This window comes from Orbicella faveolata, unplaced genomic scaffold, assembly GCF_042242905.1.
Source record: "Orbicella faveolata isolate gen_17 unplaced genomic scaffold, um_ofav_v1 contig_34, whole genome shotgun sequence".
NCBI classification, from domain to species: domain Eukaryota; kingdom Metazoa; phylum Cnidaria; class Anthozoa; order Scleractinia; family Merulinidae; genus Orbicella; species Orbicella faveolata.
In genome coordinates, this window is record NW_028301563.1 from 20,106,466 (window position 1) to 20,120,020 (window position 13,555).

Here is a 13,555-nt window from a genome sequence, read left to right on the forward strand (position 1 = left end):
TTTAATTTAAATAGATACATTGCAGGAATCTTAGATGTCTTAACTCACTATTCTTAGTACTATTAACTTGAGTTGGCGATTAGAGAAATGCGTTCGAGCCAAAGGGGTAAAGTACCTGGTAAGGGTTGAAATCTGTGGTTTGGTAAGACGAAATGTGTTGATGTGAAGTATATATGAAATAATTCATATTTGAACTGCGGTGTTAGATGAAAGTGAAGAATGATCATCGCAGTAAATTTCCAATTTAAGCAATTAGAAAGAAGAAGCCTGAAAAAAATCAGGGCGTCAACGGGATTCGAACCCGTGACCTCAGGGTTACAGCTCGTATTGACGGTGGCCTATCGCAAAAAATCGATTAAGAATGGTGTTTTATCAATAAAAAAAGTCTCTTTAATTTTCGAAATCGTTCATTTTAACCTTTAATGCTCTTTATGATAAGTATTATACGAAAGCAGCAAGACAGCTGAACTTGTCGCTTTGAATCTACAAGTAGCTTCCTTGTTGATTACCAATTCTTGTTAATTTTCACACGCAACTGGCCGATAATTTCGGCTGAAACATTAACAGCCTGTAAAATAATAATGTCGTATAAGTCGTATAAGTCGTAAATTCTCATAAGTATAAAAGGATATATATTCACATTCGAAATGTCACTGAGTAGAACATCCCAACCCTTCTGCGATGGATTTTTCTTCGCCTCCAGTCAGGTGCCTGAAATGTAAGAATACCAACGCCAATTTGCAGTCGTAAGCGAGCTTGTACCGTGTAATCGGACTGCTCTTCTGATTTTCTACTTTCTCCGTTAAAAGTGAGACGTTTCCCAACTGGCCATGAAATTTGCGAGACAGACGTGATGGGCTCAGATTTTATGACTAGTCTGTTTTAAGTGACGTTTTGACAAATATATCACAATAGACCTTTCCCGCATTCCACTTCAGTGTGTTCGAACAATAACACCAGAGCGAGGTTGGGGTGGACATCTTCATACATTTGCTGTATTTTTTGTCCACCCTGACCTCGACCTCGGCGCCATAGTTTATTGGAATTCGGGAAAGCTCTATTGCATTTCTATCCATGGAAAGATGTCAACGACATGACATATTACAGGCGCTGTGAGTAAAGCAAGAGTATATTTCAACATTGTTTCTCCATATTTGTTTTTTTGGTCAGCAACGAATGCTTATCTGGTTAGATTATCCGAATTAATGGGGGAAAATTATAATGGATTATACAGGTTGGGATTTCAGAACGTGGCCATTGGCCGTATATCAATTGAGTTTGAGTAAAAGAAAACTAACGCACGGGCGTTTTCGCCAGAATAACAAAATCTAATATTGGCCGTAATAAGGAGGTGACCGTAAGGCTAACCTGCGATCAGGCTTTTTCTTTTTCTTGTTGTTGTTTTTTTTTTGAAATGGGAGAAGGAAAGGAGAGGTAGGGAGAGAGGGTATGATCGCAGGTTACCGTAAGGTGAGCTTCTACAGTAATTACATGCCAGTCACACGGGAAAACTGTCAAACAAATTTTGGAGCACTCATCCATTACCTGCTTAGTGTTTAAGGCCATCAGAACCTTCACCTTAAACGGGGTGCATTATAATCCTTTCGTAGGCTGGTAACTGCACTGAGCAGTAGCCTTGTGTACTCTTGGGGTACCTGTTTTTCTCTTCACAGGGAAGCCATGTGTCTCACTGCTTTTCTCATCGCTCTTGGTGTCGCCGTTGTCACCCATGCTACTGAGGATGTGGCCACGGCCAAAGGTCTTAGATTTGTAGGTGTCGGCTATAATATTCTGAAAGGAAATCCTGACGCCGGCGAATTGGCACACGGTGGTGTCGACCCAGGACTGCTCGCCGATAGAAAAATATTCAAACTGACATGGGATAGAAATAAAACTTCTGTTGATGGACTGTACCGAGTACCAGACCAGGTCATCTTTGTTCATCGCTCATCCTGCGTCGAAACTACCACAAACGAAGTATTTTCCGGGACCAAGTCTTATCAAGATAAACTTAAGGTTGATGTGGAAGCCAGCGGTGAGCTAAGACGTTTTATGATTTAAATCGATTGCATATCAAATATACAAACAGAGTTGATGCAGAGACCATTGAAATTTGGAAAACCAATAGTTCTACAAGCAACACACTAAATCCTGTTATAAATTCCGTTCCCATGACAACTCACTCTTTTCCAGTCCCAAACAGCCTGTTTTCAGTATTTTAGTGATTTTCAGCTCGGGGAAATTGAACCAGGCCAAAAGCTTGGCCTAACATATTTATAGGCTTGCTGGATTGCACAGATGAGGCAGCAGCGGCAAATATTAAAATGGAACGCCAAAGATGACCAGAAAGCCTTGAACATCGGGGAGGTCTGCAACCTAGTATGTTGCCATGGTAATAAAATTGTCAACCTCAAATTGTGGAACACATCTAGTAGAGTCTTACTGCGAGGAATCAAACACTTCTCAGACAAATCGATTGAGGTATCTTCTCCTTCATATTTGATCAAAATTTGGCTTGGTTTGTGACGTTAAAACTTCGCTTATTTGCTTATTTTGAAAGGAACAAAAAGACATCTTTGAAAATAGTAAACAGAATTTTTCGTCATGTGTAGACTAAATGTTAATGTTTTAAAACGGCTTAGATAGGACAGAGGAGAGGGCGTGGTGGATTCAAACCTCTCCGATATTTTCAGTTTTGTGAAGCTAAGGATTACATGAGCTTTTCATTAATAGACTGCTGAAATTCTGATGTGCCAGTTGTATATCCATGATTTTATATCTTTTTATAGCAAATGCATTGTGACATACAGTTTTAGTCAAAAATAGTTTTTTTGACATAATTCTCTGTTTGATTTCAATTTTTTTAACTTCGCACGCGCAAAAGTTCAGAATGGCTGGCTTTTTATGATCCATTATCATTTGATTATATTTTTCGTCAATTGCCCAAAGGTCTGGATAGTAGCAGACATGTTGCTATTTTTAGAAACAACACAACGTTTTTTAGGAACATTTAAAAATTGAGTAAATGTAGTCAGGAGATGACATGGTTGATAAAAGTACTGTTTTCTGTCACTGACTTGTAGACTTCTGAGATGACCTTGTGCATGGTCATTCCCAGCGTTCTTGTCTTTCACAGACACCCAAACTTCTAGGAAAAGCCGTTGATTGTAATGTGCCTCATGTCCGACGACTTCAACGTTTTCAAAATCCATGTGATGATGACATTCGTGAACATGGCACGCAAGTTTGGAGTTGTGATCGAACATCATTTAAAAACATGTTTCAACAGAATCTTCTGTCATCTTCAATTTAAATTACAAAGTACAGAGTTGAATATATGGTGTGCGCAAAATGCTAATTGACTATAAGCACAAAAGGAAACATGACAATGTAAAATACTACAAGAAAAATTTAGATTAACATGGTAAAGTTGATGATTTACTATAGGTTTTTCCCATTGAATATGAATAGTTTCTTTTATCTTAAGCTGGAAGGTGGTAGAAAATGTCATCTCAGGGCTATTTACTTCATACCAAATACTTGAGATTTTTTTTCTTTAGGAGAAAATGTTTGTGTGGGTTAGGTGGGAAAGGGACCGCGCGGCAGCAAGTTTTTGAGAAGTGGGGGCGCTAAAGAAGAACGCGTGGACGAAATTTGGCGGGGGGGGGGGGGTGGCATGCTTGGGAATTTTTATTTAATTTCTCTAAAGTGACGGAGAATGCTCTTATAACGATAAAGCTATTAATTTTTCTCCACATCTTCAGTGATGTTGCTATCTGCTGCACTGGTGGAGTTAATTGTTTCGCACATTTTTTTGGGTGGAGGCTCTTTTAAAGAATGTAAATGAGACATTATTAGATCAATATTTTAAAAACTATGTCACATGAAAAAGTGACTGGAATTCATAAATTTTATAAATAATTCAATTAGAACAGATTCAGAAAAAAATTGCAGAAATTATGCGGAGTTTACCAACCAAATAAAGAAGGTTTTCCACTTCTTTTGGAAAAGTAATCAGAAATTTTAAGAGATCTCTTCTTTGCATTACTAGTGGTATGTGAAGCCTCGTCGTCCTTATTTATGTTGCCGTGTACCATGTACACTTCTTTGCTCGTAATAACCACCGGATTGACTGTTCCATGATGACCTGAGCTATACACAATTCTGCGGTTTAAGTACTTACCATGACAAAATGTTTTTATAAAGAGACGTTCAACAAAACTTGTAATTGGAACGCTCGACGAGCCGTGAAACGTGATATCAAAAGACGGACTTCGCGCTGATTGAGATAAAATCAGGACGCACAATAACAGGGAAACAATAGCTTCATGATCTTCCAAAGATCAAGGTGAAACTAATTAACAATTTGTTTGAGAATCGCCTAGTAAACTAAACCCAGTTATTAGTTTGGATCGAAATTGATCAATTACGAAACTACGCGTTTTCCTGAGAGGTCCGCATGAAAAAAAAGCCATTTAAAAGAAGTTTACCCCTGCTAGCACAAGGTTAGAAGCGAAAAAATATTTCATAATTGTAACGACTAATACTTAATTCTGTCTATTTATCTGCGCGTTTGTCTTTGCCAGTAACTCTGGTCACTTTGGAATTACCGATTTTTTGCTATTTTTGGCTCCAGTATTTTTGTTAAATTATTTCTTGTTTAATTTATTTTTATTTTTTGCAAAAAAGTGGGGGGGGGGGGGGGGGCTAAGTCCCCTCCAGCCCCTCCCTCTGCGTGTAGTGGAATCATGGGACAATAATGTCACGTGATCACGGAACACGAGTAGCGAACGAGTCTTGTTTTCATGTCAGCACTTTCTACTGAGATTACTGTTTATTTACTTGAGTTTGCGTTACAACAATTTCGTGTCTACCTTGTGCTAATTTCCCGCAATCCGTCGACATGCGCGGTCCCCGTGGGAGAGGGCTCCTCCACACCCTCGATTAAGATTCGAATTCAAACACAGCACAAAATGTTTATTGTTTTTATCATTATTTATTTTGCATAGCTGATTACGACGCAGGATTATGGAGTGTTGCCTTCAGTCTCAGTGCAAGTAAGAACTTGTATCAATTTGTCTTAGTATTACCAAACCTCATCAAAACAGTTATCGAACCCAACTTCGATAATAAGTAAGCCTTAAAGATACTTAAAGTAGGTTATTTACCATAGGGACTTTTAACATCGTCCATTTTAGTTCCTAAACCAATATTAGATTAGTAATATCGTAATTTAAAGAACATGAATTTCTCGCAATGATAGCTATCAGCCAACAATATAGTGTTTTGTCGAGGGCCTATGACCAAATAGTTTTCAGTCGAAATTGTGAATTTTAAAATGCAAGTATTATCCCGAAAACGACGTTCGAGGGCTTATACATATATGTACAATCCACGACAAAAGTCCTTGGCACACCTGGATCAGATAGCAGGATAATGCGTTGACAAGGTATTTTGGGGACAATACCTAATGACATCATTGGATTAGCGAAGCCCCTTCCCCCCCCCCCTCCCCCCCTCCTCGACAATGTTGTAAACCGGCAATGACGACTTCATCACGATAAACAACATTGAATTGGGGGCAAGGGGACGAACTGATAAATTTCCCTGACAGATATTGCAAAAGTGGGAAGGTGTGCCAAGACTTTTGTCGAAGATTGTAGTTTATTTTAACATAAAGTTTCCAAGGACAACTATCACGCCACAGGCTCGAGACATAAACACTGTGACCTGCAGACTGATGTTTCTTTTAACATTTTAGGACAAGTTCTTATGAAATTAAAATCTTAAAGCAGAGAAAAATACAATATATCTTATTTGGACGTGCAAATGTACTCTTCAGGAAAGGAAAAGTGGAAACTGACAAGGAATTCGTTCTGTTCGTCTTCGTTCTCGATTTCTTTTGATGTTATCTTTACTTAGATATTTACATTATGTCTCTCTTTTATCTGGGTAGCAACTGTCGTTTGACCGACACGGCTTCCTTGAAAACAAATCTTATGTAATAAAAGAAACTCCGTTGATAAATTAACTGTGTGTCTGTCTCTACCCCCTTTCTCTGTCTCTGCTTTCTCGCTATTGTAGGTTATGAGAAGATGGAAAAAGAGACATCAAATAATCACAAAGTCTTTTTTGAAAAAAAAAGTCTACAATAATGGGGCAGCTCGATATCAACTGGATTTAGCTCGGGTTGAGAAGTATTCGGTCACAAAAGACTTCGCAGCTTCTGTGTGTCGCTTACCCGAAGAGTACGATCAAGGAGGTTATCGCAGATTCATTGACAACTGGGGAACGGTTAGTGTGCTGACTACGTTTGTAGTTTAGCTTTTTGTTAAGATGATCTTCTTAGGCCTACTTTGTGTCCCTAAATTATCTTTTCGCCTTACGTCAGCAAATGTTTAGCCTAGTGCAAAGATTTCGGGTTCAAGACCTTTATTTCGGGACCAAGCTGGTGTTGTTGGCGATTTGGATTATCAAGAATGTTTTGTTGTGCACTGAAATAAGCGAGCTACGTGAGCGCTCTGACAGGTTGGTTCTACCTACGTCACTTGTCAAAGGGCGCGGCGCTCTGATGTTACTTGTTTGTTTACTGGTCCAAAGCTTCAAGCTAAAGAAGAGCCTTCCTAGAGAAGAGCCTTGTTCTAACGACTGAGGAGATTGAGTTTTCTTGCCAGCTTAGAAGACGCGCATTAGAACAAGTTAATTTAATGCTGAATCCTATGTTACAAGCAGCTAGGTCATTACTTCTTAAGCGCGATGAAATGGACTTGATGTTGACGAACCTTAGGCCCCAGTTATAAGGTCTCGGGTACCCGAGACAACCCCCCCCCCCCCCCGAGTTAAATTTATCGAGCGTTTATATGGGAAAACGTTTTCTCTGTAGGCTGAGTCAAAGTTGACCCCGCATGATTATTCATAACCCTTATTGAATAATCAAATGTACAAATATCCCTCTTTCTTTGAGTTTCCCTCGGTCATTCGATCAAAGTGGGCTTTGCTGAGTTAATTTTCACTTCTTTGATACGAATCAAATCCTAAATCCTAAATCTAGACATTTCGTGACACTCACTAGCCGAGTACTGCTCCGGTCAAGCGAGTCGAAGTATTTATATGAAGAAAAGTTGTCCCCCCTGGCAGGGTTACCCTACCTGCCGAGGCAATACAACTCAACAATTTTGCAAAGAAATAAGTGAAAAGTTACCTCGGCTAGGGTAACTTTGGGGAAGGTTTGTCTACCGAGGCATATCTAAGGCGGTTTCTAAAAGATCTTATGATAAGGATATCGAAACTGAAAGAATTTGTCTATCCATTCAAAATATATAACAATATAAAATTTGATTTCTCGCCATTTTGTGTTATGTTTAGTAAAAAAAGTTATTTTCTTCCAGGATATTGTATTGAAGGTGGTACTGGGAACTAAGAAGACAGAGCGTCGCGAAAGTTCTTACACTAAAATTGCCAAGTATGCCATGGAAAACGTAAGAATTGTGAAAATTTCTTAACATGCATAATAACTTACCCACGATCAGCTAAAGATTTGCAAACTGAAGCCTTCAATCGACCTTATGAAACGATTGACTGCTAAACAGCAGACAAAACGGCGGGCGATGGTTCTTATTCCAATTGCAATGTCAACAATTTAACAACAGGAGATGTTTTTAATGATCAGCTGATAGATAAGGGTTAAAGCCTTTCAAAGTAAATAAACGAATTAAGCCTACAATTTTTCGCTGCGAAAATCCAAGACGAACTTGGCTGCTCTCTTCCTTTAACACTATATGCCAAAAATGCTTACTTAGCTCGAGGTTTAGGCGGACACGTTTCCAAAGCACCCAATGTAGAATGAGGGGTTCCTACTAAAAGAAAGAATGAAAAAGAGGAAGAATGAATATGAATGAATGAATGGATGAATGAATGACTCGAATGAAAGCAAGAGAAGATCACGGTAGATACATTGATTGACATTGATCTGAGTACATGAAATATGTAAACCCACATAATTGCCCTGTCATAATGCATGAACGTGTGGCATGCTGATCATAAATTGATCAGTATGGTGACCACGGCAAAAGGACGTATGTATGCATGTCAGAATTGTTAAAATTAGGCGACACCCCAATACCGTTTAAATTCTGTTTAATTTGTGATCAGTATATTAATTGTCCAACTTCGATACGATCGTATGATGTAAGCGCTATGGCTTTAATCAAAGTAAATATAAAATTCGACGAGGTTAAATCTTTTCCACCTAAATTTCCCTTGCCTTGCAAAAAACTGAGTTACCCTGACAAAAAGTTTGTCTAGCCAATAGAAACTGGATCATGTTAATGCTTTGGGCTTGCAGATAGCATCATCGTTGTCAGCGTCCGGTGGGTTCGGCGGATTCAGTGCCTCTTTGAAAGTTGATATAACTAAGTTCAAGGAATCCACCACAGATACGAGTAAGTTTACCGAGAACACGGTGGAATTCACATCTGGAGGAGCAGACATGCCTGAACCCATTAAATTAAAGCTGATGCCTATTGACAACGCTGTTGAAGACAGTTTCTTCAGCGTCCTTGACCAGCAATATCGATGTGAAAATTTGGCTCAGCGAAAAGACAACTTGAAAAGGATCTTGCGGGAATACCCACAGATAAAAGATGTTTCTGAACCTCAAGGTATGATTTCACACTAGCCGTTAAAAAATATTTACCGGTAACGTACTAAAACAAAACAGCCAGGAAAGCATTATAACTCACGGTTACCAGGAGCCCATAACCTTGTCCTTGTCATGGGCCATCGGCTCCTGATGTTACAGCGACCTGCAGAACAAGAAATTAAAGTGTCAGTCGTGTAATTTCAGATCCTGAGGTGCGCATTCCTCTTACTTGGCCTTTCGGTACCTATGGTCTCCCCATGACAAAGTCAGGATGTCCAGATGGAGACTTTTGGCACGAGGGGACTCGTTACCAAGACACCGAGGATGAGGATCCAAACAACTATTGGTCTGATCCTTATGATTTAGCAGGAGGAGTCACTAAATCAAACATGGAACAAAAGTTTTGCATGAAGACACTGAGCAAAACTTCTAAGTACGATCTCCCTTGGCCCAAAGGACAATACTGCATCTACAAAAAAGGACATTGCCCTGAAGGTCAGTATGCATGTATTGCTTTTCTTGACGTGCCTTTTTTCAATGATGAATCATTTTTGGTTTATCGTACCGACTCAACAACGTAACACACGAAAAAATACCCAGTGCTGCGGTACGAGCACGCTTGCGATACACATTCGCTCAGTGTATTTGAAAAAGTTGAACAGGCAAGTTTTGTTCATCGAGTTAAGACTCAAAATTCACTGTTGCCTAACAAACTTGCATTGTGGCTCTCAGTTTGGGAACGAAATAAGAGAACTTTCGCATTTTTTCTTACCCAGAAAGGCGGGACAGCAAAATGAAAGCACGCAATTGTCGGCGAAAGAGTGGAATTCGACACCTCATGACAAACTTGCAAAAAGGAACCTTTTTACCTGGGAAGAAAATACGCAATGCTTGTACCAAATAGGTTAGCCAAAGCCTTTGTATTGGTGGTTAAAGATTTGACCTGCCACCCGGTCACTTCTTAGTAATGCTGGCATGTAATTCTAGCAGTTCTTAGAATTTCAGAATCTTTTCCAGTTATATATGTTTAATTAATGTTCTGTACTGTGCCTACCAGGTTTCGGGAACGGATACGTTCAGTGGGACGACGAAGATGACGATAACAAAAACAGTGTCGCCGGTCAGCTACCAGACGGCGTTTATGGCAGGAACACAAAAATCTTTTTCTGCTGTCGGGATGATGGATACGCTACTAATGTCATTAATCTTCCCACTGACACGCCCTTCGTTTTGCTCAAGTCAGATAGCCATCTATGTCAGATTGTCAATGGTACTAAAACGAGAGAAGAATTCTTCCGTTGGGACAATGAAGATGACTCAGGCTATATTACTGAGTTTAAAAGAAAACACCCCTTTTTGGAGTACAGCAATAATAATCTTAAAATCCACTACTGTTATTACCATAAATAGCCATAAAAATATAACGTTTGCTCATACATGTTATCTCGTGAAATGTAAACTGAGAAATTAATATACTGGATATTAGAGGTTGTCACCCATTAAATCCACCTGCCGAGTAAGAATATTAAAAATAAAAGTGCAAATCAAATTGCGGAAGGTGCAGGCTTATTTGATTTTATCGCCATTGTCCTTTAGGAGGGCATTCAGTAATTTCGGACGTTCGTACCCATTATATTGTTTCCGTGTATCCTAAGTACGCACGTAATTCACCTTGCAACGTCACGCCAAGTCATACATCAGGCGCGTGTGCTAAGAAAAAGTATAAGCAAGAACAGGGCCTGGTACCGGTTGCGTTAACTTCACCCGCAGTTTAATCTTCTCTTTTCTTTTCATAGATCATTTCTTTTCTGATTTTCTCCTTTTTAGCAAAAAATATATATACCTGATCTTTTGAAAACCAGGTCCGAACAGCCCAATGACACCTAGTGCCTAATAGAGTCATGCAAGCAGTGCTTACCAAGTTCCGCACTCCACACTTCATCTAGTGCAAAAAGGAAATGACACTAGAATCTCTGGGCCACCTGTGGATGAATTTAGGCTTTACTGTCATCACATCAGATAAAAGCTCTTTGCAAGCATAACCTAATGACAGCAAACTAAAGTGTCTTGAAATCTCCCCCTCCCCCCCGGGGTTCAGGTACCACTTCGCACATATCAGCCCCCTTCACGACAATAATGCAACCTTCTGCCAAGGCAATAAACCCACTCAGCTCTGGGAAATTCCATGCACTTTAAGGATTATGTCACGTTGGACAGCTAAGTACATACCCTGAACTCCACTCAGCAGCTGTCAGAGTGACTTGAGACTATGGACACAAGTTTAAACCGACCCCTTCCCCCTGGATTAAGGGCCAGGGACCCCAAAGAGGTATCCACAATTAGCCCCACTCCTGTAGATGTCTCCAGACTTTCCGGTAACGGAGGCCCCCCTGGAAAATAATGTTTTTCAAAACTTCAAGGAAAAGTGCAATTGTAATGGCTCTATGTTTTGAGGTCATACATTTTCTGTAAAACAACATGTCCTTTTGCACTCAGATTAAGTCACTGTCTGAGCCCATGTAAGGTTGACCTGCCCGTCGGCTTGGAGAGGTAAGATCAGTACATTATAACAACCCCGTTGTGCTTACAAAATTTACCTTTGGCTTCAACTTTATAACAAACCAGTTTGATTTTGACACTGGAACCTTTTAGTCCACACCTTCCATGAGGAGAACTACTTTCTATACTGGTCTTCCTTCCCCTTTGCGTCTTCGGTTAGAACTATCTTGGGATTTGTGACTCATTTAGGTGTAGAACATCACATTTCCATCGCTCCCACCTTGACCGGGGCTCTTCGGGCAGAGGCCTATCCCAACTGACACCTGTGTTGCATATTTCTTTTGTGAATTTGATGGAATCTTCTTCATACCTCGAATCTTTCAGACATTTTCGCTTGAGATGTGCAAGACGAATTTTCGTCATCAAATGACTGCCAGAAGCCTTTTTATCATCTTTGTCGTTTGTTGTTACATTTGGGTAGCTCCCTTAAGGCAACCTTGCGGCCTCATAAGGACCTTCAACTCCTTAGGGACGGACCATTAGAAAAGTGATGGGGGGGGGGGGGGGGTGGGACTTTTTCAACTTCCAGGAATTTTGTTTTTTCGTCCACTGACTGCCTCCGCAGGACTTTTTGTTTTCTCGGGGTCAAGTCCCCTTCACCCTGCACGATTTTTTTTTGGGTGTGTGTGTGTGGGGGGGGGGGGGGAGGGGAGGGGAGGGGAGGGGGATATTCTACTGCCGCAATGTTAATCTAGACACTCTCCTGAAACAGCCTTCAAACAAATATTTTTTTCATCTTTCACACAGCCATCTTGCTTTCCTGTCAAAATTATACTCCGGGGAAAACATAACCAAAAATCAGACACATCCAAGTGCTATTGCCTAGAGTGGGGCTGCATTCATTTTGCATTTTTTGTTTGATGTTTAGGGAAATATCAATTTCATTTATTCATTATCCTTGGGATAAAATTCATTCTTGGCATGCAGGGAATCAAGGTTTTAGCTAGCATTCCGTGACTGATCGTCCAGTAACAATTATTGAGCTGAAGGGCCTATTCTGCTAGGGGGGTGTGGGGGTATGCACCCCAGAAAATTTTGTAACATTGGAGCGTTTTTGGTGCGTTTTCCGCGATTTTCAGCCGATGAATTTAATTTTCGATTGGACTTGAATGATAATGTATCGTTTACTTTGCCAAAAAACTTCAAATGGATTGAAACGGCCCATATTAGTGAACGAGCCAGTTATGTTAACAGCTCCATGATTTTATTTGATTACAACGTTTGTCCAACGTTGATCTGGTGGTTTTGGTGGTTTTTTCCCTATCCCCCATCACTTTTCTGATGGTCCGTCCCTTACATCGCTAACACCTGCTGTAAGACGCAACGCGTCAAAATGGTGTTAATATGCGTTCGGTTAATTAGAATGTATATTTCGTATTGTATCGTGCAACGTGTTGGAATGTGGCGCTTGTATCGTTACGTAATTTATTCAAATAGCTTTTGGGCAGTACTTTTTTTTTTAGTTCTCGCAGTGCGGATCGGAGTGCAGTAGTCAAATCGAAGCATCTAGTGCAGTTGTTGCCTTATCTCAGCTGCATCTCAGCCATTTATAGCCCAGCATCGCATTACAAATGTAAGTCTGTTACTTTCACGGGTTTTAGTTTGCGCCATTTTCGCTTTGTTTATGTTTGTTCTGTTCGTGTCTATTTCAGTTTTAACCACAATGAGCCACAGTTGTTGATCGCCAGTAAATTAAGTGTGCGTTCAATTATTATTGCATGCTGGAGATAATGTCACGTCCTGTTGGTAGCTTCACCTACGATACTCTAACGCTCCAATACCGTACGGTTCATTTTCAGGAGAAAGAGAAAACAAACAGCAGTAACAAATAGATTACGCGTGGTATATTCAACTTGCCGTTTCGTATGTTACAACACACGTCTTCAGAAGTGACGGTTACAAAATCTGACAAAATTTAAAAAGACTAAAACTAAAGCGAAGTATTGGTAACTAGCTAGATAACAATGAACGAAAGAAACTACATCCGGTGTAAATTAATGAAGAAAGAGTTTTTCAGTAGCAGCGTTTTCATTTAGACTGTGATTTTACACTGTAAATCACATTGCCCACTTGCTAGGATCTCGAAATGGTTCCATTTGACTTTGTGACCAGTAGAAGTTGAATGATCAGTAACAGCGGAAGCGTGACCTTCTTTTGGTTTTACCAATGTAGAAAACATCATGGTCCCGGCAACTGGCTTTGTAGACAATCTTCGATTTCTGCGAGCGGTTGAAACGATCTTTGTCAGGAAAGAAAGACTTTATTCTGCAAGTGTTCTGAAAAATAACCCTGAGATTGAGGAAACCATAGAACCTATTGACATAAGATAATTTGTTCCACCAGGGAGAACTTCTC

General features: G+C 40.0%; 1 long non-coding RNA gene and 1 pseudogene across 1 annotated transcript in view; one reads left to right on the forward strand and one right to left on the reverse strand.

Annotated features, from left to right (window-relative positions):
• LOC149105204 (uncharacterized) overlaps positions 1 to 13,555 on the reverse strand; it is a 182,747-nt gene that overhangs the window by 120,801 nt on the left and 48,391 nt on the right. The window lies entirely within an intron of this gene.
• Positions 1,262 to 10,190, forward strand: LOC110044639 (uncharacterized; annotated as a pseudogene).